Raw genomic sequence first — 24,269 nt, forward strand, 5'->3', positions numbered from 1 at the left:
TTAGTGGAGGTTCTAGAGATTGAACCCAAGACCTCTTGCATGCTAAGCATGTGCTCTACCACTGAGCTGTACCCTCCTCTCACCTGTACTAAGACTTTTGATAAAGCCTGAACTAAAGCCTTTAAGAACAGAAGTCGTGATCAGAATTTGGCCAATGTATTTCCCTATTATGGATGTTACACTTGTTTTGACTTTATCTTCAACAGATTCATGAAACACTGTTGTAATTACATTGCTGCAACAGAGATTAATGGAGTTGGGAGAGTATACGGAATCTTGGACTCCAGAGTACAGGGTACACTGTAAAGCATTAAATGGTAATGACTTAGTAAGGTAAATTCTGTGTGTGTGTGCATGTATGTGTAGATTTCTTTCTATGATTTAAAGAGTTTGTTGAATGCTTCCTAGACTACTTTGATCTAAAATTCAATATATAACTAAATGCTATGTCCTTCTCTTGCCACTGGCAAGCGCCACTCTTTCTCTGCTTCTGTGAGTTTGACTATTTTAGACTTGTCACATGAGTGGAAGAATTTAGTATTCTTCTCACAAAAAAACAAAAACCAAAAGCAAATAAACAACTATAGAAGGACATAAGGAAACTTTCTGCAGGAGATTGATTGCAGTGATGGTTTCATGAGTATGTATATGTTCAAAGCCATCAAATTGTATACATTAAACATGTGCAGTTTTTGTATATCAAGTATAACTCAATAAAGTGAAATGTCTATACTATATATTATAATATTGTATATGATATATATATTTTTATGTTTTATATATTTTATATTATCTGCTTCACAGACAGTACCTAGGTTTTTATTCCCCATATATTCTATCACTATAGGTAATCTATGTTTGTTCCTCAATATGTTAATTTTATTTTATGAGATATAGAAGACCCCAAATCTGCTCAGAATTTCCTTAGATCAAATGGAACCATATTTCTACATAGTCAGAGATGATAATGATTTATTTGCAAAGATTTTTATCTCAGAAAAATTTAAAGTTTTGCTTCAGGCTTTCAATTAAAAGAGGACATGTTAATTAGGAGGAAGAAACCCAACTTTATGTTGTAATGTATGTATGTTTAGTGAATACACTAAAATACTTCATCCTTGGCTCTAATCTAGACATGTTGAAGTTTAGGCAACTGTTAAACATTTAGTCTCTCTTTCTCTCTCTCTATGTATATATATATGAAATCTATTATTATGTAAAAACTTAAATAAACTGACATGTTCATTATGATTAATTTTATTGTTATACAATTACTGTTCCAATTTTATTATTGAATTTATGTAGGGAGTGAATTAACAATAGTTAGGTCATTTTAATTCATATGGTAAATTAGTGCTAATTTTTCTATTGTTATTATTCAGAACAAAAATAAATTAATCTGCTATAACATTTGGCAGGCTGCAAGCCTTCAGAGTTCACTTACTACATTTTGCTATTATAAAAATGCCATAAAATATAATTAATGTCAAGAACACTTCATTGGTATATTCCATCATCAAGTGATATTGCTACACTTAAAATTCTGTTCTGGATCTCTACATAGTGTCAAGTTATATAAATTGCCTCTACTTGCCATCTTCACTTTTAAACTAGTTATTGACACAAGAGGGAGGACACTGAGTGATTTGACACTCAGTTCAGGAAGCCTTTATTTGTTGTCTTAAAATGGCTCTGGTGCCTGGGACATAATTGGAGGCTTAAGACTGGATGATAGAATTGACAAACCTATTACCAAACCTGCCAAGAAAACACACAATTCGTACTGTTTTCCTTGTTTTATTCATTCATGTAATGATTCAATTTTACAACAATATTATGTCTCTTCAGGCAAAACACTTGAAGTCATTCATTAGACCTCATTGGTTGTTAAAGGCATTTAAACTTTGGTCTCCCAATTTTTGTTACTACCCTAGGTATGCTGGAAATCCAGAAGAGGAAACAGCTGGAAATATTTGAATGCTGGAGTGAGTAGACTTGTAAAATGGAAAAGAGAATGAAATACTACCTATATAGAGAGATTTATTAGGATGTATGTGTCCATAATTATAAATGTTGGGCAACTTAAATATCTATTAGAGAAGAAGTCATGGAAATCCACAGGTTTTAGAATAGTACATTTCTAATATCCTGGAGAAGTTATTAGAAGAATTTTCATTTAATTGTCTGTTATCAGGTTCGCAAGGTGATTTTGTTTGTAAACCAACAGTTTTATTCCACTGAGGATACAAATATACAAAGGGGAAAAAAAAGTACTCAGGCAAAGTATTTCAGTGTAGAAGGAAAGAAAAAAAATTAAGAAAGTCATACAAAATACAAATTGCATTTTTATATATCACAGTTTTTTGCAAAATAGAAATTGGAAATACTAGTTTGGTAAGACTAGAGTTCAGGATATGTGTGTATGCACTGGGGAGAAAGAAGGTGCCAGGATAAATAGAGGGATGAGAAACTTAGGTTCCTAATTTAACACTTTTTATATTGACATTTGAAAACTTTGAGACTAAGAAATAGCACATGATTCATAAAGTCACTAAGCTAGTTGTGTCAGGCCTCCTGCCTATTAATTAGTTACTCTTTTCATTTTCCTACATATGAATTTAAAGTTTTAACAACCAGCACTGATTTGTTTTACTTTTTGGTAATAATTAATAATTCTATTACTTGGTGGATTTTATTTCAACATCACTTATACAAGACAATATAATTTGGGATAAAATTAAATACAGAAATTAAACTAATATCTTGTTATTTTCTTTCAAGTTAAAATAGAGAAGGAATGCTTTCAATTAGGATTTAGAAAGCCATAAGAGACAAATCACTCATACGCTAACATCTAGATAATCTACAAAATCATAACTTTTCTTGAGCTCATTATAGATATGAGATCACAAGTCAACCAGGTGAACTAAAGTCCATAGTACAATAAATTCCTCCAAGGAATGAGGAGGCACAGAAACCATTTCTCCTTTGGTACAATAATAGGTAAAAGCCATAAAAGCAGGTAAGAAGAAATTAAGCAAAATTGTAATACAGTCTTTAAGATTGAGTGTGGGCCAGTGTGACTATTCAGAATCCCTGAGAGTTCCAGACAAAAGGAGAGTCTGGATGCACTTGGAGGGTCTTTCCCTGGAAACAGATCACACACAGATCATCTATTTATGGGCATAACATAGATCATCTTTAGAATACCTGTGATCTCTTTGTTCAAGTAAATAGATGGCAAGATGGAGAATTTTACTAGATAACTGAAATCTCTGAAGTAAGAATCAGAAAGAAATTTTAGAATTTAAAGTTACAAACATTGGAAATAAGATGTCAGTAGATGGGTTTAAGCAGAATAAGCACAGCATAAAGAAGGTTACAGAATTAGAAGACATAGCAATAGAAAACATCCAGCCAGAATCAGATTCATGGAGAGGAAAAATGGATGAAAAATTCAGAAATGATGGTGATAAATTATAATGTATATAAATTATATATATATGTATGTGTGTGTATACACACACACGCATGCGCACATGCGTACACACACACACTCATTCATCGGATGGATTAGAGACAATGGAAAAGCTTGAGATAGAGTTTTTCAAAACTGAGCCAGAGTTTTTCAAAACTGAAATAAGATATGAACCATAGACTCAAGCAGAATAAGTGCTTTATCTTTCTCTTGCACATTATAGTGAAACTAATGAATATCTAAACAAAGAGAAAATGCTTAAGCAGCCAAAGGAAAAAAGATATTATCCTCAAAGCAATAGCAATAAGGCTACAGCTGACTTTATAAAGAAAATATAGAAGCCTCAGGAAAATGGAATAACTTTTTTAAAATGTTGAAAGGAAACAGCTGTTAATATCCATTGCTATATATTTTTTTAAATCCTTCTAATTAAAGATGAAATAAAGGAATTTTCAGACCATCAGAATGAGAGATTTTATCACATTTTTTCCCTGAGCTAAACTAAATACCAAATGAAGCTCTTCAGGTCAAAATAAAGTTATTCCAGATAAAACATAGTAATACAGGAAGGCAAAAAAGGAGGACAACAGAAAGGTGATAAATGTAGTTAAATATAAATAAATACTGACTATGCAAAAGTAATAATAGCAAATCTAGTAGGGGGTAAAAATATGTAAAATTAATATGCAAGACAATAATAATACAAAATATGAGGAAGTAGGAAAAAGAATTAAAGGGTCCTGAAGCAGTACTCTCCAGGAGACCTGCCAGCATTACAGAAATGTTCTATTGTGAGCTATCCAAAAGGGTAGACGCCAACCACTCATATCTATTAAGCACTAGTAATGTAGTGAATGCAACTGAAAAACTGAATTTTTAATTTTATTTGAGTTCAATTTATATTTAGATGGCCACATATATCTAGTTGCTACCATGTTGAACATTAAAGTTCTAAAGATATTTGTGTTGCCCAAAAAGTACTAATTCACACTAAGTTGTAAAAAAAAACTGAGGGTGTAAGTTTTACACTTAAAATAACCACTAAATGAATAGTAAAAGAGTTAATACCTAACAAGCTTATAGGAGGTTAAGAATTCAATAATTTAAAAAGTAATCTAAAAGGTTAGAAATGAGAGACAAGGGAACAGTAAACTTGATAATACATAAATTACAACATGTATAAATATTAGTTCTTCAATACTCACATTAAATTTAAATTTACTAAACACTCCAAATTGCAGACTCTCTTATCTGGCCTAGTACTGAAATGGTCAATGTATATGTAGTGTTTCTAAATTTTGTTTAACTTAGAAATCTTAGCCTTGATATTCCCATAGTATTGACAACCACAAGAACTATCTTTTCCTTTTAAATTCCAAAATTATTCCAAAACTGGATCTTCTGCCATAATTTTTATAATTTTTTCATTGATAATTCACTTTCATATATATATGTGCATGTAAGATATTTTTAATCATTGGAAGGAAGGAAATAAATAAATAAACAAACAAACAAACAAATAAATAATGGCTGCCTGCATGAGAATGCTTCTAAATGTGCTGCTAATCTTGAAGCTTTGATTAACCTGATTATGTCTGACAGATTCCCAGGCCCAAGCCTAAAACTTATTCTGAGAATCAACATGTTTCCTGAATTTTTAATCGAGACTTTGCCAGTACATCAAAGCAAAGCAAATCACACCTACTGAGTGCCCAGAGAGGGAGGAAAAAGTAAAAATGTGCCCCTCCACATGTCATATGGAGATGTTTCTTACAATCACCATCCTTCCAATGCTCTGCATTAAAGACAATTATTTTTTCATCATTAGAGAAGATGGTGGAGTAGTAGGACGCTTGTGGCTCACTCTCTCCCACAGATGCACCAAGACTCACATCCATGGACCCACTCAGCCAACCAGAGCATCCGTGGAACTCAACAGAACATTGTCCTCTTCAAAAGAGAAAGACGCCAAAAATGTGTTTTGTTCCTACATAGGCATTAGATAGATAAAGAAATAAACTCCTTTAAGGACCACAGTAGATAACTGATACTCCATAAGCCACAGTCCCAGAGAGATATGAGCAAGATGAAGAAGCAGAGAAACCATTCCCAATTAAAAGAACAAGAGAAATCCCCTGAAAGAACAATCAATGAAATAGACATCGATAGCCTACTGGATCAAGATTTCAAAAAAGTAATGATCAAAGTGCTGAAGGAACTAAAAGAGATAGTGTTTAGAGATATAAAATATGTCAAAAATGAAATGGAAGCTATAAAGAAGAACCAAGTAGAATTGGTAAACTCATTGGCTGAGATGAGAACTGATCTAAAGGCTGTGCAAAGCAGACTAGATAATGCAGAGGAGAGGAATGAATAAGTGACCTAGAAAGGACAACAGAAAGCACCCAATCAGAACAATTGCAAGATAAACAAATAAAAACAAATGAAAACAATATAAGGGACCTATGGGATAAAAGTGTGCCAATCTTCGCATAATAGGAGTCCCAGAAGGGGAAGAAAGAACAAAGGGGATTGGAAAGGTATTTGAAGAAATCATGACTGAAAACTTCCCAAACTTAAAGAAGGAATCAGATATCCAAGTATAGGAAGTTCAAAGGGTCCCAAACAGGAAGAACCCAAACAGACCCACATCAAGACATATCATAATCAAGATGGCCAGAGTCAAGGATAAAGAAATGATCCTAAAGGCAGCAAGAGAAAAGCAAAGAGTGAGTTACAAGGGAACCCCCATAAGGCTCTCAGCTGATTTCTCTACGCAGACACTACAGGCCAGAAGGGAGTGGCAAGATATATTCAAAGTCCTGAATGAAAAAAAAGATGCAGCCTAGTATACTTTATACAGCAAGGCTATCCTTTAGGATAGAAGGAGAAATAAAGAGTTTCACAGACAAGCAAAAACTGAAAGAGTTTAGCAATACTAAACCCATGCTAAAAGAAATATTGAAAGGTCTACTCTAAATAGAAAACCAGCAGGATGCTACAGAAATGAGAAACTCATAACTGGAAAGGTGATAACTCATGAATTACAAATAAAATAAACATGAAATTGTAAAAGAAGACATCTAAATCATTAAGAGTGGGAGAGGGAAGCAAGAAAATATAGAGTATTTTTTTTCTTTCTTTTTTACATTTTTTGTTTTCAGTAGGATGGGTTCGAGATATAGTAATGGGCTAATAGACTTACAGAAAAGGGTAACTACAAGCCAGAAACTTACAAGGGAGTCACAAAAGCTAAATAAAATCCATGATAATAGAAAGGAAAATTACCAAACCACAAAAGGAAGAAGAAAGGAACAAAGAGGAAATACCAAATCAACTGCAAAGATAAGTTCAAAATGGCAGTAAACACACATCTATCGTTAATTACTGTAAATGTTAATGGACTAAATGCTCCAGTCAAAAGACATAGAGTGGCAGACTGGATATAAAAGAAAAGAACCTTTAATATGCTGCATACAAGAGACCCATTTTAGGGAGAAGGACACATATAGATAGAGAGTGAAAGGATGGAAAAAGATATTCCATGCAAATGGAAAAGCCAAAAAAGCAGGTGTTGCAGTACTGATTTCAGACAAAATAGACTTTAAAACAAAGGCCATAAAGAAAGATAAAGAAGGTCATTTTATAACGATTGAAGGAGCAATACAAGATGAGGATATTACGCTCGTTAATATATATGCACCCAATATAAGAGCACCTAAATACATAAAACAATTACTAACAGAGATAAAGGGGGATATTGATGGGAATACAATCATAGTTGGAGATTTTAACACCACATTAACATCACTAGACAGATCTTCCAGACAGAAAATAAATAAGGCAACAGAGAAACTGAATAATACAATAGAAAAATTAGAGTTGGTGGATATTTTCAGAGCATTACACCCCCAAAAAATAGGATGTACATTCTTTTCAAGTGCACATGGAACATTTTCCAGGATCGATCATGTACTTGGGCACAAAAGAAACCTCAACAATTTTAAGAAGACAGAAATTATCTCAAGCATCTTTACTGACCACAATGCCATGAAACTAGAAATCAACAACAGAGAAACAAAAGAGAAAAAAAGGAAAGCATGGAGATTAAACAATATGTTATTGAAAAAACCAATGGGTCAATAAGGAAATCAAAGCTGAAATTAAAAAATACCTTGAGACAAATGACAATGAAAGCACAACCACACAAAATTTATGGGACACAGCAAAGGCAGTGCTAAGAGGGAAGTTTATAGCAATACAGGCCTTTCTCCAAAAAAGAAGAACAATCTCAAATAAACAATTTAACCCACCAACTAAAAGACTAGAAAAAGAAGAAAAGAACTCCAAAAGGCACAGAAGGAAGGAAATTACAAAGATCAGGGAGGAAATAAATAAAATAGAGATTTTAAAAACCATAGAAAAAATCAATCAAACCAAAAGCTGGTTTTTTGAAAAAGTAAATAAAATCGACAAACCTCTGGCCAAACTCACAAAGAAGAAAAAAGAGAGAGCACAAATTAGCAAAATAAGAAAGGAAAATGGAGAAATTACAACAAGTAAAATAGAAATACAGAATATCATACGAGACTATTACGAAAAACTATAAGGAACCAAACTGGATAACCTAGAGGAAATGGACAAGTTTCTGGAAACATACAGTCCAGCAAGACTGAATCAAGAAGAAACTGACCACTTGAATAAACCAATCACTAGAAAGGAAATAGAAATAGCAATTAAAAACCTCCCTACAAATAAAAGTCCAGGACCAGGCTTCACCGGGGAATTCTACCAAACATACAAAGAAGAACTCATACCAGTCCTTCTCAAACTCTTCCAGAAGATTGAAAAGGAGGGAATACTCCCAAACTCATTCTGTGAAGCCACCATCACTCTGATACCAAAACCAGGCAAAGACACTACCCAAAAACAGAATTATAGGCCAAGTATCACTCATGAACATAGATGCCAAAATCATCACCAAAATATTAGCAAATAGAATCCAACAACACATAAAAAAGGTTATACATCATGACCAAGTGGGGTTCATCCCAGGGACACAAGGGTGGTTCAACATACTCAAATCAATCAATGTAATATATCACATCAACAAGAGAAAGAACAAAAACCACATGATCATCTCAATAGATGCAGAAAAAGCATTTGATAAAATTCAACACCCATTTATGATAAACACTCTCACCAAAGTGGTATAGAGGGAACATATCTCAACATCATAGAAACTATATATGACAAACCTACAGCCAGCATAGTACTCAAGGGTGAAAAACTCAAAAGTTTCCCACTAAAATCTGGGACAAGACAAGGATGCCCACTGTCACCACTCCTATTCAACATAGTCTTAGAAGTCCTAGCTACAGGAATCAGGCAAGAGAAAGAAATAAAAGGGATCCAAATTGGAAAAGAAGAGGTAAAAGTGTCACTATATGCTGATGACATGTTGCTATATATAGAAAACCCTAAAAGGTCCACACAAAAACTACTAGAGCTGATCGAAGAATTCAGCAAGGTAGCAGGTTACAAGATTAACGTTCAAAAATCAGTTGCATTTCTTTACACTAACGATCAATCAACAGAAAAAGAAAGTAAAGAAACAATCCCCTTTAAAATAGCACCCAAAGTAATAAAATACCTAGGAATAAATCTAACCAAGGAGGTGAAAGAATTATACATGGAAAACTATAAACCATTGATGAAGGAAATTAAAGAAGACTTTAAAAAATGGAAAGATATCCCATGCTCTTGGATTGGAAGAATCAATATTGTTAAAATGGTCACATTGCCCAAGGCAATCTACAGATTTAATGCAATCCCTATCCAATTACCCAGGACATATTTCACAGAACTAGAACAGATCATAATAAAATTTATATGGAACCATCAAAGACCTAGAATTGTCAAAGCATTACTGAAGAGAAAGAAAGAGGCTGGAGGAATAACTCTCCCAGATTTCAGACAATACTGTAGAGCTACAGTCATCAAGACAGCATGGTATTGGTACAAAAACAGACATATAGACCAATGGAACAGAATACAGAGCCCTGTAATGAACCCACAAACTTTTGGTCAACTAATCTTGGACAAAGGAGGCAAGAATGTACAAGGGAATAAAGACAGTCTCTTCAGCAAATGGTGTTGGGAAACTGGACAGCAGCATGTAAAGCAACGAAGTTAGAACACTCCCTTACACCATACACAAAAATCAACTCAAAATGGATCAAAGACTTAAACATAAGACAAGATACAATAAACCTCCTAGAAGAAAATATAGGCAAAACATTATCTGACATACATCTCAAAAATGTTCTCCTAGAACAGTCTACTCAAGCAATAGAAATAAAAGCAAGAATAAACAAATGGGAGCTAATGAAACTTACAAGCTTCTGCACAGCAAAGAAAACCATAAGTAAAACAAAAAGACAACCTATGGAATGGGAGGAAATTTTTGCAAATGAAACCGACAAAGGCTTGATCTCCAAAATATATAAGCAGCTCATACGACTTAATAAGAAACAAGCAAACAACCCAATCCAAAAATGGGCAAAAGACCTAAATGAGTAATTCTCCAAGGAAGACATACAAATGATCAATAGGCACATGAAAAAATGCTCAATATCACTAATTATCAGAGAAATGCAAATCAAAACTACAATGAGGTATCACCTCACACCAGTCAGAATGGCCATCATTTAAAAATCCACAAATGACAAATGCTGGAGAAGCTGTGGAGAAAAGGGAACCCTCCTACACTGCTGGTGGGAGTGCAGTTTGGTGCAGCCACTGTGGAAGACAGTATGGAGATTCCTCAAAAGACTAGGAATAGACTTACCATCTGACCCAGGAATCCTGCTTCTGGGCATATATCCAGAAGGTACCCTATTTCAGAATGACACCTGCACCCCAATGTTCATAGCAGCACTATTTACAATAGGCAAGTCATGGAAACAGCCTAAATGTCTATCAACAGATGACTGGATAAAGAAGATGTGGTCTATTTATACAGTAGAATACTACTCAGCCATAAAAACCAACAACATAACACCATTTACAGCAACATGGATGCTCCTGGAGAATGTCATTCTAAGTGAAGTAAGCCAGAAAGAGAAAGAAAAATGCCATATGAGATCACTCATATGTGGAATCTTAAAAAAAAAAAAAAAGCATAAATACAAAACAGAAATAGACTCATAGACATAGAATACAGACTTGCGGTTGCCAAGAGGGTGGAGGGTGGGAAGGGATAGATGGGATTTCAAAATTGTAGAATAGGTAAACAAGATTATACTGTATAGCACAGGAAAATATACACAAGATCTTATGGTAGCTCACAGAGAAAAAAATGTGACAATGAATATATATATGTTCATGTATAACTGAAGAATTGTGTTCTACACTGGAATTTGACACACCACCACAACATTGTAAAATGATTATAAATCAATTAAAAAAAATTTAAAAAAAAAAAGAAAAAGAAAATGAATAAAAAAACAAGTGGACAAAATGAAAAAAAAAAAAGGAAACTATCTTATGGCAGTAACTTTTTTTTTTCTCTCATAAACATTCAAGTCTCCAAAGGAAAGGGAATCCAGGATGTGAACTATCTCATGAGCTCTTCCACTCCCATTTTAAGGAAATTTGACAATGCATTATTCCTTCAGTTTGGATGATGAGATGGTTTTTCCAGATCTATGTTACCACAAAATACAGGCTGCCAATTTTCTTGTCAGATAACTGTTAACCTTTTAAATATGAATTATCAGTACCATTTTTTTCAATCATAGAGCAAATAGCAATGTTCCAATTGTCAAGACAGGTGATGGACCCCATTGTTTTATTCTCTACTGCTTGTCATAAATGATGTGATATATGCAAGTACTTTGAAAAGTGCTTGTAAACAGTAAAATGCTATTCCAATAAAAGATTGGTTTGGGAAACAAAAAGACAATTATTTTTTGCCATGGCTACTTTAAAAATCATTTTTAATCACATATCTGTTCATATCATTCTCTTACAGAAATTAGCCCAAGGGTTTTAAACTGAAGTTCTAAAGTTTCAAAATGGTTAAACAGGTAATTAATTTTACAGGAAGTTAGCAATTGTTCTGTGGGGCGTATTTTCTGTTGTATATTAAAGACAGTCAGTTAGTTTATAGGCCAAGTCTCTTAAAGCATTAAAAAGGCCAATTTTTGTTAAAGGCAAAACTACATAATTACCACTTAAATGCTGCAGAAATGTGGGAAAGGATTCCTCTACCATTGTCAAATTTATATCTCTATTAAAGATGCTAACATTTCCTTTTGTCTTCACATTTGCAAAATAATTAGGCTTTGCCTTGAGGACTCAGCAATTCAAAATCTTTTAGAATGGTATGAATTTCTGTTGATGTAACTGTCTTCTGTGTATTTGTCAGATGGCAAGAAGTATGAAATATTGTGAAGAAGTTGAAAAAATAAAACAATTCACAATAAGAAATTTTCAGCAGTTAAGTTTGACCCAAAGGATATAAGAATTTAATGCATACCTGACTAAAGGATGCTATGCAAGCAATAATTCAAATTGTCACTGATTTACTATATTCATCCTTAATGTGAAGGAGGATTGCACAAGAAAGATAATTGATTATTTTGTAATCTTTTCATCAGTAGAGCAACTTAAACTCCTACAGTATTACCACTTTGTAGTACATTCGACTTATGTGGATCTCTCCCTTTTTCTACTGCTTATGTAAATTTAAACACATACACACACACACACACACACACACACACACAGAGCTTTGAAAAAGTTGACTTGCTGCATGTAGCTCAACCAATGTAGTGGCAGAGTTTAATTTAAAATCCATGTCTCTATGCCTTTTAATTTCCTTTTTTCTTCCAACATTCCATAATTTCTCCTTAGTGCAATCTCATAAAGGAAATTATATTATTTACTGTTTTATTTTGATTCAATACTTAATAAAACATGTCCCATTATCTTGTATGTGTATAGTCATATACCTCATGGGAGTAAATGATTGACTTTCTGAAGGTTATGAACCCAGGTCTAATGCCTTCTTTTTAATTTGTGTTATTTATACCATACTATGCTATTTTCCTTTAAGATAAATGAGTAATAAATCAGCAAATAAACCAAGCAGTTTTATATGCAAAAATAACTTTAATAACTTTTTCTTTTGTCAATTATTTGGAATTTGCCCAGGTTTCTGGTTTTGGTGTAAAACAAGAAATAACAATCAATAGGAAATGGAAAGAAAAGAGAAAAAAGGAAAATAATGACAATTATAGTGGCAAAAAGTCATAATAATCAATACCATGGAGAAAATATATATCACATAATATAAAATTATATTTCATATCTGTGAGCAGAAAATCAGTAATAAAGCAAAGTCATAAAATATTCTTGGTACTCATATGATACATATAAACAGTTTAAATAACTGAAGGTCAAAAGCTGGTAAAATATCTGAACACATTTCAGTGATTAAATTTCAGGGATTTTTTTCCCTTTGGCTATTAGAACATTACAATTAAAAAACACAGTGTCTTTCTGTTTAGAAGGCACACTGTAAAGACATAGATGCCCTTTTGTTAAATAATTTAAATCCTCTTAATAAATGATATGTAGAGTAAATATTTTGGAAATGTTATTTTGTCACCAAGGCCTTCTGAGAAGCAGATGTTAAAATGGGATCATATGTGCAAGATATTTATTAGCAAAATACTAGTGAAAAATAAGAAGCAGGGAGTCCAAGAAGGCTAGGAAAGTCTTAAGACCTCACTAGAGAGCTGACCTCTAAGAAGGAGGAAAGAAAGGAAGAAGGATTGGCTGGATGGTCTCAGTTCTGAGAAAGTTTCAGCCAGGCTTATGGAGAGTCCTTAAGCCAAAGATGCTTATTAGAAATTTCCCAGATTTCCCAGCAATATATAGGGAAAACTCTGTGCTTGCATGTAAAACTGTACCTACTTATAGCTCACCATTTCATGTAATCTGAATCTATGGGAGTTTATAATCTGTAAATTGTAGATCACTGATAGCAATACAAAATAATTACCGTCTCTAGATACAAATAAATTTTCTAGAGTGGAGAGATAACCCTTCCCCAACTGAGGAAAAAAACAGTTCTGTCTCCATTTGCACATTCATTTCAATATAAATTTATCTATTTTTGAATTCTCCTTTGAAGCAGTTGTAACAATAACATCAACTTGATTTCCTTATTATAAGCTAAATACAATTTTTAACACATGTTTACTTGAGAGTAATGATTTCTTCCTTTAAAACTTTTTTCCTTTAACTCTTTGGAGATTTCCCACCAAGCTGTCCAGTGGATTCCCTTAATGGAGTCTGGTAAACTTGGTCAGTAGAGAGGTATAGTTCAGGGGCAGTTAAAGCCCAAATAAATCTTTTCTTGTCTCCCAGAGGTAAATTCAAAACAGCAAAAGAACTCTGCTTTTTTTTTTTTTCTTCTGTTTTCAATATTCCTTTCTATACTTCTGTGTTTTATTCTTACTTTTCTTGTTGTGGCTCATTTTGGGGAGAGAGTTCCTTTACTTAGAAAGCTATTGTTAAAAACCACGAAATACATCAGCTGCTTCTTCTGCTTGACAATTCTTCAGATATTTTAAGATGCAATGATGTCTCTGCTTGATCTGTTCTCCCGCACACTGAGCCTTCACAGCTTCTTTAACTTCTTCCTCACATAGACCCTCCAAATCTACTGAGTGAATAACGGTTTTCAATCATTTCTCTCAGTGGAGCACCTACAGCTTCATTTAATGCACCATCTCCGGAATGATAAACACAGAATCACGGTAGAAGAGTACGTTTCCTGTATCTGGACACTAAGTCTCTACCAATGCAGTTGAACATGTTGGTGTTATTTGTTTTGTTTATTGAGCAGCGTATCTGTTTACTTCCTTGCTTTCATTAGCACTAGTAGCCAAATGAAACTCCCTCCTGCCAATCCAAATCTCACATCATTCTACAATTATGTGTGTTTTTGAAAATAGAAATGTAAAATGTTAAATACAGTTCTCCTGCATCTCATCTCTTTGGTTTCAGCTCATCATTACAAGCTTTTATGTGCTCCATACTCTTGGCATAATAGAAGTCTTCATTTAAGAAAACATACAATGGTCTCCTCAGCCCCAAGGCTCTTGCATTTACTGTTCCCTCTGCCCTAACCCTTTCCAACTCCACCCCACCCAACTCCACTCACTTACTTAACTCCCTTCAACTAGCTTACTAACTTTTCTTATTCTTTAGCTCTGACTTTAAAGATACTCCTGGAAGGCCACAGTGAACACTCAAAATGGGTTACTGCCAGTTCTAGGTTCTTCTCTTGCTCTGAAGCCCTCATTTGTAACAGTCAACATCTGTGTCCCACACTAAGCAAAGAGCTCTGCGGGTACTAGCGCCACGTTGTCTTCCCTGCTGCAGTCCAGGCAGCCGGCAGAATGTCTGACACGCAGGAGGCACTCAGTAAGTAACTGCTGAGTGAGAGGCAATGTGATTTTTTTTACTTTGCAGTATGTCAGCAATCTCTATCTGTTGTCATTCAGCCATCTCTTTAATAACCATTAAGATAATGAATTTCAGATAGAAAAGAGATAGCAGTATTCTAGAACATCTCAATAATTAATATTTTTAGATAATATAGTCTATGAATCTTATTTGTTCTACTTTCTCTAGATGAATTTCACAATGCACTTTGTCAAAAGTGGTCACAAAATTACAATATACTGTATCTACAATATTTTTCTTAGTAGTACTGGTTGAAAGCACATGAATCTGTGGAATGGGATATAGTGAAAAGTATATAAATTACAGATCCAGTTAAACTTTTATTAGCTACATAATCTTGGAATAGTTATGATTTCTTAATCTATCAGGAGGAAGTTACTAACACATATATGATAGATTCTGATAGGAATTAAATAAAATGTTAACAGGTCTCACCACCTCCATTACCTCCCTGCTCAAACTCAGTATTAACAAAACATTTCGTTTAAAAAAAATCTTTCCTGAAAAATTGTGAAGCATCAGTATTAAAATTACTGTCCTGTGATTTGTGGAAACAACTTTTAAAAATTAGAAAAATATTACCTCTCTTCAGAATTCTCTTTCCTCTTTCACTTTCTTTGGTTCCTAAAAGATTATAAACATAGGTACAACTTAAACAAGGCTTTCAGAACCACAGAAATAATTTGCCCTTATCTCCGACCTTGAATCCACTTAAAACCTGTGAGTGCCCCTCATATTTTCACTCCTGTCTTTCATGCACTGTCTAGACCTTCAAGTTTGAAGAGTGATCTATTTAAGAGAATAGAATAAAAGAAAAGAGGTTGTGCAGTTTTGCTTGTTATTTTTAACCTTCAGTCTCTTAATGTTAGGTTATATTCCCCAATCATTTGCCCCATCCTTCCTTTGTTCATTTTATTATTTCTAAACCTGCAAACATTCTGTTGCTTTTAGCATTTTTCAAAATCCCCAATTTGTTCTTCAGACTTCTCATGCTATTCTTAGATATACACAAAAATATAAAGTATTTATCAACATTTATATGCCTTCTTTGTAAAAATCTGAACATTTTCTTTCACAATTTGAGCTTAACAAAATGTTCTCTAGACAAAGATGATAATATCTTTAGATGATTTTTTTCCTATCTCCAAAATTTTTCACAGCTACAGAGTTTGTATCGCATTTTATTCTTCAGCTCTACTTTCTTCTAGAATGTTTAATCATACACAGTTTTGCATAAATATTTAAGAGCTTTTTAGTTGTTTATTGAAACACACAAATTATAGATGCATGGCTCAATGGATTCTCACCAAGCAAATACTTCCATATAACCATGACCAATTCAGGAAACAGAACATTTCAGGATCCAAAATGCCTTTATTCAGTTACTCCATGACTCCATGATCTTCTTTCCAAATAAAGTAACTGCTTTCCTGACTTCTAATACCTTAGATTAGCTTTCTCTGTTTTGTACTTTTATAAGTAGATCATACACTATGTTCTCTTTTGTTTCTGGGTTCTCTTGCTCAGCCTATAGGTAAGATTTATTCATAGTGTTATATAATAATTCATTCACTTTTGTTGTTGCATAGTATTCCACTGTATATCAATCATATTTATATATTTTATCACTGATAGATGTTTAAGTTGGTTTCAGTTTGGGGCCATTTCAAATAGTGCTGATAAAAACATCCATATGCATTCCTTGTGGGGAAAATATGGATGAATTTCTATTGGAACTATATCTAAGAGAGAAATTGCTAGATCATAGGTTATGCATATATTCAGATTTAATAGATCTGTCAAACTTTTCCAAAATAGTTGCACCAGTTCTCACACTTACCTGTAGTATAGATTAGTGCTGGTGCTAATCTCAGTTCCTTTACTTCTAACCTATGTCTCCATATTTAAAGTGGGTTTCTTATACACAACATAGAGTTAGGTCTTGTTTTATTTTCTGTTTTTAATTGACTCTGACAGTCTCCACCTTTTATTTGGTATACTTAACATCATTCACATTTGAAATGATTATTGATATATATGGTTTAATAGCTACCATATTTGTAAACTATTATCTGTTTGTTGTCATTGTTCTATGTTGTTTGTTGTGTCTTCTACTCCTTCTGCTTTTTCTGGTTTTAATTGAACATTCTATGTAATTCTCTTTTCCTCTCCTTTCTTAGCATATCAGTTATTTTTGTAGTTGTCTTAAGAGTTTCCAATATACAGCTAATCTAAATTCACTTTCAAATAATACTATACTGCTTCATAGGTAGTGCAAGTACTTTATAACAGTATTCCCAATTCTTCCCTCCTGTCTGAGACGACGTTTGATAACAGACTGAAATCATAATGGGGTAATCAGTGTTCGTGCATACAAAGGGGAGCTGGATGGTCATGGAGAGTCTCAGTGGTTTCAGCCATGTCCCTGCACCACTGAAAACTTGAACTTTCTGTGAACTGTACCAAACCCAGGGACTCTAGCCATTTTAAAAATATCTGCAGGCTGCAACCTTGTGGTCTCAAGGTTCTTCCCCCTTGTAATGATGGATGCCAACCAATCTCTGCTTAATAAGCACCCGTACTTCCAATTATAATTCTTGATAAATAATGCATGTAATTAACTGTGTCCTTGCAATTTTTGCCTTTATAAGCTTTCTCCATTTTGTAGTCTAGTGGAACAGGATTCATGTGCTTCTTGAATCTGTCTATCCAGACTGCAGTCCTAACAAACCCAAACTAAATACCTCTTTATTTCAAATGCATCTCCATTTCTGAAATTTTTGTTAACACATTAATGTCATTCATTTGATTTATGCATATGTTATAATCACCACTATAATCACTGTTACTATTATTACTTAGCACAAACTGATCAATCCAACATAAGAAAAACAAAAGGTTATCCTTTACCTTCATTTATTTCTCCTCTAGCACCTTTCTTTTCTTTATGTAGATCTGTTTGTGACATATATAAGTTTTCTTCTCTCTGAAGAACTTAAGTCTTGCAAGGCAGATTTGTTGACCACAAAGTCTCTCAATTTTTGTTTTTTTCTAAAAAATGTTTTTCTCCACTTTGGAAGGATTTCATTGGAATTCTAAGTTGGTAGTTTTTTCTTTCAACACTGTCAAATATTTTTGTTGACATGAGACTATGTTACTTTGATGTCTTCTTTGAAAAATAATAATCAGGTAGCTTCATGAATATATGTCCTAAAATATGCAGAATAATTGCTGACATTTATTGACTAATGATTAAGTGTGTTCATGTGTACTTGCTCATTAACCTTCACAACAGTTCTGTGAGGTAGATATTATTATTATTGCAGATGGGGAAATTAAAGCTTTTAGTAACTTGCCGTACATCACCCAGGTATCAAGTGACAAACTACCTTGCTATGCTGCCTCTTGATTCAGAGTATCCTGGTACATTTGAATATATTAAATAAACAGCTAGCGTGGTCCTTTTAAAAATGTTTTTTCTTTTAATTGCTAATTTTTAAAATAACATTGCTGTATACTGTCCCATCACAGCAGTCTTTTCAAATAACAACCTGAAAACCCTAGCAGCGGCTCAGGTCATGGATTGTTCTTTTATAAATGTTTTCTCCTGCTCCAATTTAAGGAACTAAATCCTTCAGCTGATGTTATTCCAATGTAACTAAGTGAAAAATCCACTACTTAGAGGCAGCAGTTTGTTAACATGACTAGGAGTTTGTCTTTCTCCCACTCTGATCCAATCAAGAAATGTGTTCCCTGAGCTGAAAGATGTTTAACTATCAGCAGAGCCTGGAAGCATGGCTGCCACAGACTGCCTGAGCAACGAGATGGCAGAGAGGGGGATATTCACTGCAAGTTTCCTCTGTGTGCTCTGCAGCCCTGTCACTGAAAGTGTGCTCTGGGGACCAGCAGAATCAGCGTCACGTGGAATCCTATTATAAATGCAGAATCCCAGTCTCCGCCCAGACCTACTGAATCTTCCTTTTATCAAGATCTCCAGGTAAGTTGAATGTTTATTAAATTTTGAAAACCACTGCTCTATTGACTAACCCAAAGTAGTTCTTCAGAGGGCCTCTGGATCATTGAACACTGTCAGAATTTGCTTTAAGAAAATGAGCACGTTATAACAGTTGTCACCAACATTTTTGATCATGTAGCACAATTAGTTTAATTTTTTAGCATAGTGATTATTTTCTGAATATCCCTTATAAATTTGATACATGTATTAGTATAATGTATTTTGTACATTATAAAAATATGGACAAAACAAATGGGAAAGCATGAGGTAAAGGTAAAATAATAAAAAAATATTTTAAATCGTCAATATTGTCACTAAAATGTTTAGCTTTCACTAAAATTATTGATAATAATAATGAATGATATGCTATATATTTATATTTATTATATGATATTAATAACAGTATGATAAGTGTAAATAAATATTCAGAATGTTAAAAAGTACTTGTTTAACATTGTGATATAGTCACTTAAAGATATGATTCTAAGTTCAGATTATGTTGTATTTAATTTTAATGACTGATATCAATTTATACAATATGCAAAATATAAATATGGTAAGAATCATGTAAAATGATAGTAGATATAAATCTATCTCTATTTCAAAACTTCTTTTTTTATTTTGAGACGTTATGGTAAAAGCAATTACATTATTGGTATTTCTAGGCTATAATGTGGCTAGTGAAAAATGTTGCTAGGAAGAGAAGTGTGAAATCTGCCTTTTTCATTTTGTTTGTGTGCTTTTACACCATTGGTATTATCCTTAGTGGGATGTCTATTTATATGAAATCTTTGAAGTCTCTTGTTGATTTTGTGCATTTATAATGCTAAGCTGTGATACATACATGTTGAAACCAAGGGAACAAGCATGGGCTTCACCCATCTCCAGCTGGAGATCTCCTGCTCTTTCGTTCCAGTTTACCTCACATGGTGTGTGAGGTACATACTCTTCTGTAATATGCACCCAGAGGGCTTGACAGTGTCCCTTCATACATTTTAAAGCAGTGATATTTATTTCTTAAGTTTCCTAAAAAGTATATATATGTATAGAAACTGACAGATTCTTTTACCTCCCAATGCACATCTGTTTTGGATGCTGAGATGACCCTGCCAAATGCTAGAAGGTAAGAAAAACAAGGAGGACTGAGCCAAACCAATGTGGGGGAGGCGGGTGGAACACTTTGAATAAGTATCAGGAATGTGGAGCACCTCAGGTAAAGAAGTGAAGCAAAGGAAGTAGCCAAGGGTCATTACTCAAAGACTACAAGTCCACAGGAAGTCCTGTTCTATTCCATTTGGGAAGAAACCTCCCAGGAAACAAGATCGGTGAGAATAGAATGGGAAGGAGATCATAGTCAATAGATGGCATTACAGACAGACAGGGAGAAGATGGGAAAATCTCCAGAACCTAAGAGATATTTGGAAAAAGTCTAGCAATTTGAGCTGCTTAGAGGGGCAAATGGAGAAGCCATCATGTGATACTATCTGTGAAAACAGTCTCATAGCTCATGCAGAGAGCAAATTAAATAAATACTTTCTATTGCCTGTCATGAGCAATGCAAGATTCAAGTCAGTCGACAGATAATAAGAGTATATTGAAATCTGTGAGATAGAGCTACTGTAGTCCTGTCTTTCCTCTAGAAGCCTCAAACCTGGAGGGAGAAAAGACACACATACCAGAGAAAGTGAAACAAGCATGTTACTGTATAGTAATGCTTACAATTTATCAAGCATCTCCCATGTGCCAGGAAGAGTGTCAGCTGCTTTACAACATAAACAAATACATAGCAACTCAGTGAGGTTTATGCTGTTTGGTTTATAATATAGGTAAACAGAGCCCAGAGAGGTTAAGCAACCTGCTTGAGGCCATATCCACACAGGCACTAACTGACGAAACTGGTATCTGAATCCAAGAAGCAGACTATGCTTTTGCTCATAAACATCAAGTTTCATGGGCTGCTGATACAAAAATTCGCCACCAAATCAGTGACATAGAAAGCAAGAGCTATAAAAATTGTGATGTGTGAGAAATTTTCGTGGATGACATATTGAATAGTCAGAAACTGGTGGTCAATTTCGGGTTTACTGTGAACCCTTGGATTCAATGACTACCTTACTTTACTTCCCCATGTGAGCAAGGATAAAGCTAATGATGTATGACTAATGTTATCATAAATTTCCAGCCACTACTGAGCTATTTGCAAGCTACTTGTCACTATATACTGGGTTTATTCTACCCCAACTCCCTTTCTTACTATCCACCGCAAACTATTTCATTATGGCTTTGTGCTTCACCGTGAGAGAAACACAGCCAACTCAGATTCATGAAGTTGGCCTCTCCACTTTCAGATGCTGATGTCTGTCAGGTTTGAGAAATTCAGTAAATCTATGATGCTGCTAAATACCTGCTTAATCTTGCCCCTACAGAATGACCTTGAGAGTTTCATCTCAAAACTAGTCATAATTTACATGGTATTAAATCAAAGAGAAAGACATTTTCATCCCACCAATTATAGTTTATGCTTTTGAAACCCAATAATAAATAAAACTAAATGATGAAAGCAGCACCTCTGAAATAAAAAGACCAAAGGTAGTGGGATGTTTGTGCCTTGTGTGGTATCGGTTTTAGTGCTTTAGTTCAATAGCATTACCCACTTAGGTTTTGAGAAACTAGATTTAACAGTACAATATTCAAAGACATATCTAGAGGCACTCCATATATGTGATGTATTCCATCCAGTTTTAAAACTGCACTTTTGACAAATGAGGGTAGTTTTGGAAGGAGTGAAGGAAAAAGTATTGAGATGATATAATAAATAATAAAAGAAATTAAATACTGATTAGTCTGGGAAAGAAGACACACGTGGGAGAAGCCTTCGTTAAACATTCGTATGTCACTTTCATTCACTTCAGTATGCATGCAAATCATTACCCACTTCGATGTTCAGCTTTGCCTTTTGTGTTGGCCTTCGTATTCCTGTCCAGATTGGCTACAACTGCTCTAATCAGAGGCTTTTTCCTCCTTGAAGGTTTTCTTATTTTTTTAAATTATATTTTATGGCTACTAGAGCTTTTAAAAAAATTGAATTTTATTTTTTATTAAAGTGTAGTTGATTTACAACATTAGTTTCAGGTGTACAACAAAGCAATTCAGTTACACATATACATATATTTTTTCAGATTCTTTATTTATTCTTTTCAATAAAAAAATTGAATATAGTTCCCTGTCCTATACAGTAGGTCCTTTGAGATTAACAGATACACATTACTATATATAAAATAGATAAACAACAAGGACCTATTGAATGTTTTTCTTGACACTCAAACTCACCCATGAGAGTCAAGGTCCCTTTTGTAACTTAAGAACTCTAGATGTACTTCCACTAGAGCATCAATCACATTGGCTATGACTGCTTGTTTGACTTACTCACTTTTCAAAGGTAGAGATTTTTAATAACCACTTCTACATTTAGGATCTGACACAAACTTTGCTGGTTAGATATGTGGTAGATGAATGAACAAATGGATAAATGAATGAATGAATAACATAAGGAAGGAAAAGTAAATGTGCATTCTGTTGTTTTCAGGTGCCCTTCAGCCAGTAAGTGGAAACATAATATTTCCAGATTTAGCAAATAAAAATGTAGGATGCCCAGTTAAATCTGAACCTCCAATAAACAGTAAATTATTTTAGTATAACTATGTACCAAATATTGCATGGGCATCTTGTATTTTATCTGCCAATCCTAAAAGTATAAAGACACAGATTTCAGCCCAATGTAAGATTAAAAGAAAAAGGCTTCTAGAAGCATGGTTGGTACAGAAAACTTTTCAAGAAAGCAAGCTGCCAGACCTGTTTGAGCACAGGATGAATATCAGAGGAGTGCTGGACATGTCCTTGCATTCAGTGAATCATTTGTTGTCCCCTTCTTATTAAGCAGTGCATTTTGATAAAAGTTGCACACAAATATGCCTAGGTTGAGAATGAATATATTCCACATGCAAATTCCACATTCCACATTCAAGCAGTTCTTTTAACTGCAAAACCCTACTCACAACACACCTGTCAGTTTCTTTTTGAAATCTAACTTAAAATATAGTGCATTATTAATATATTTTATATAAGTTTAAGTTTACCAAACTACTTCTTAATTCTGATTCCACCTCTGCCCTCAGTGATGTCCTAAGGTAAGTTGTTTTAACTCTGTGCCACAGCTATGAAACACAAATTCTTACTAGATACCTTGTGAGTTGATGGGTTCAGTACAGTTAAGAAGTGCATTGCTCACTTCTTAGTGCATTCAACAATGAAAAGTTACCAGTTTTATTATAATCCATCTAGGGTTCACTTCTTTATTAGAAATTCTCTTTCTTTGCCTTAATTTTGTATTTTTATCAACTGTGATTTCCAAACAGATTAATAAATTCTACTGGATTTAAACCCAAATAAAAAATTATTATACAATTTAAGTATTGACAATAATAATGATAATATCATGACACAAAATAAAATAGTAGGACTAGCTGGAATTCTGATTAGCTACAAAATCATAGTAAAGTATTTCAAAATAGCAGAAACGTATTTGGCAAACAATAAAAACAACATTCTTCTTAAGAACTCTAATATAATTATGATATACCAAATAATTATAATATAACATGAAGGTAAGAGGTACAGATATACTTGATCATATGAGATTGAACCAAATGAAATTGCCATTTTTACCTACAAAAATGACAATTTCATGTAGTTTAAAGCAAAAATAAGCCATTGCCTCTGAATTTCCATAAAGAATATGTCTTGGTTTTTTTTCTGGAAATATTTTTCATCAGGAAATTTACATTTTACATCTAAATGCAGACTAATGAGAGGAGATTTCACATATAATGGTCTTTTAAAGTTTCTGAGAAAGGTGAGAATATTAGCAGAATGCTTGTTACATAGTGCTTGCTAAGTAAGTTTAGCCTATAAAGAGGAAATGAGGAAATTGAACATTTTATGACTGGCATAGACTTATTCTCTATAAAATTCCAGCACAATGCTCTTATTCTACTAACATTTATGAAGCTGTCACCACGTGTAATTCTAAGCATAATTCTGAGGGCACTGACCTCATTTTTTTTTTCAAATTGGCAACAGATGTGTACACCTGTCTTCTGAATGTCAACTTTTATTATAACCATTTACAGGAAAGGAAACTTCAGAATAGAGACATAAGTAATGTGTCCAAAA

General features: G+C 33.8%; 2 long non-coding RNA genes across 2 annotated transcripts in view; one reads left to right on the top strand and one right to left on the bottom strand.

Annotated features, from left to right (window-relative positions):
• Positions 1 to 2,340: 2,340 nt before the first annotated feature.
• On the bottom strand, positions 2,341 to 23,780 carry LOC116664871. The gene is made up of 3 exons (XR_004321367.1): positions 23,767 to 23,780; positions 20,519 to 20,521; positions 2,341 to 2,521 (listed from the first exon to the last, which is right to left on the bottom strand). It is a non-coding gene; the product is annotated as an uncharacterized LOC116664871 (long non-coding RNA).
• LOC116664868 overlaps positions 18,875 to 24,269 on the top strand; it is an 89,504-nt gene continuing 84,109 nt past the window's right edge. The window contains exon 1 of the long non-coding RNA XR_004321364.1: positions 18,875 to 19,019. This is a non-coding gene — a long non-coding RNA (uncharacterized LOC116664868). The remainder of the gene's footprint in view (positions 19,020 to 24,269) is intronic.

This window comes from Camelus ferus, chromosome 7 (assembly GCF_009834535.1).
Source record: "Camelus ferus isolate YT-003-E chromosome 7, BCGSAC_Cfer_1.0, whole genome shotgun sequence".
NCBI lineage: Eukaryota > Metazoa > Chordata > Mammalia > Artiodactyla > Camelidae > Camelus > Camelus ferus.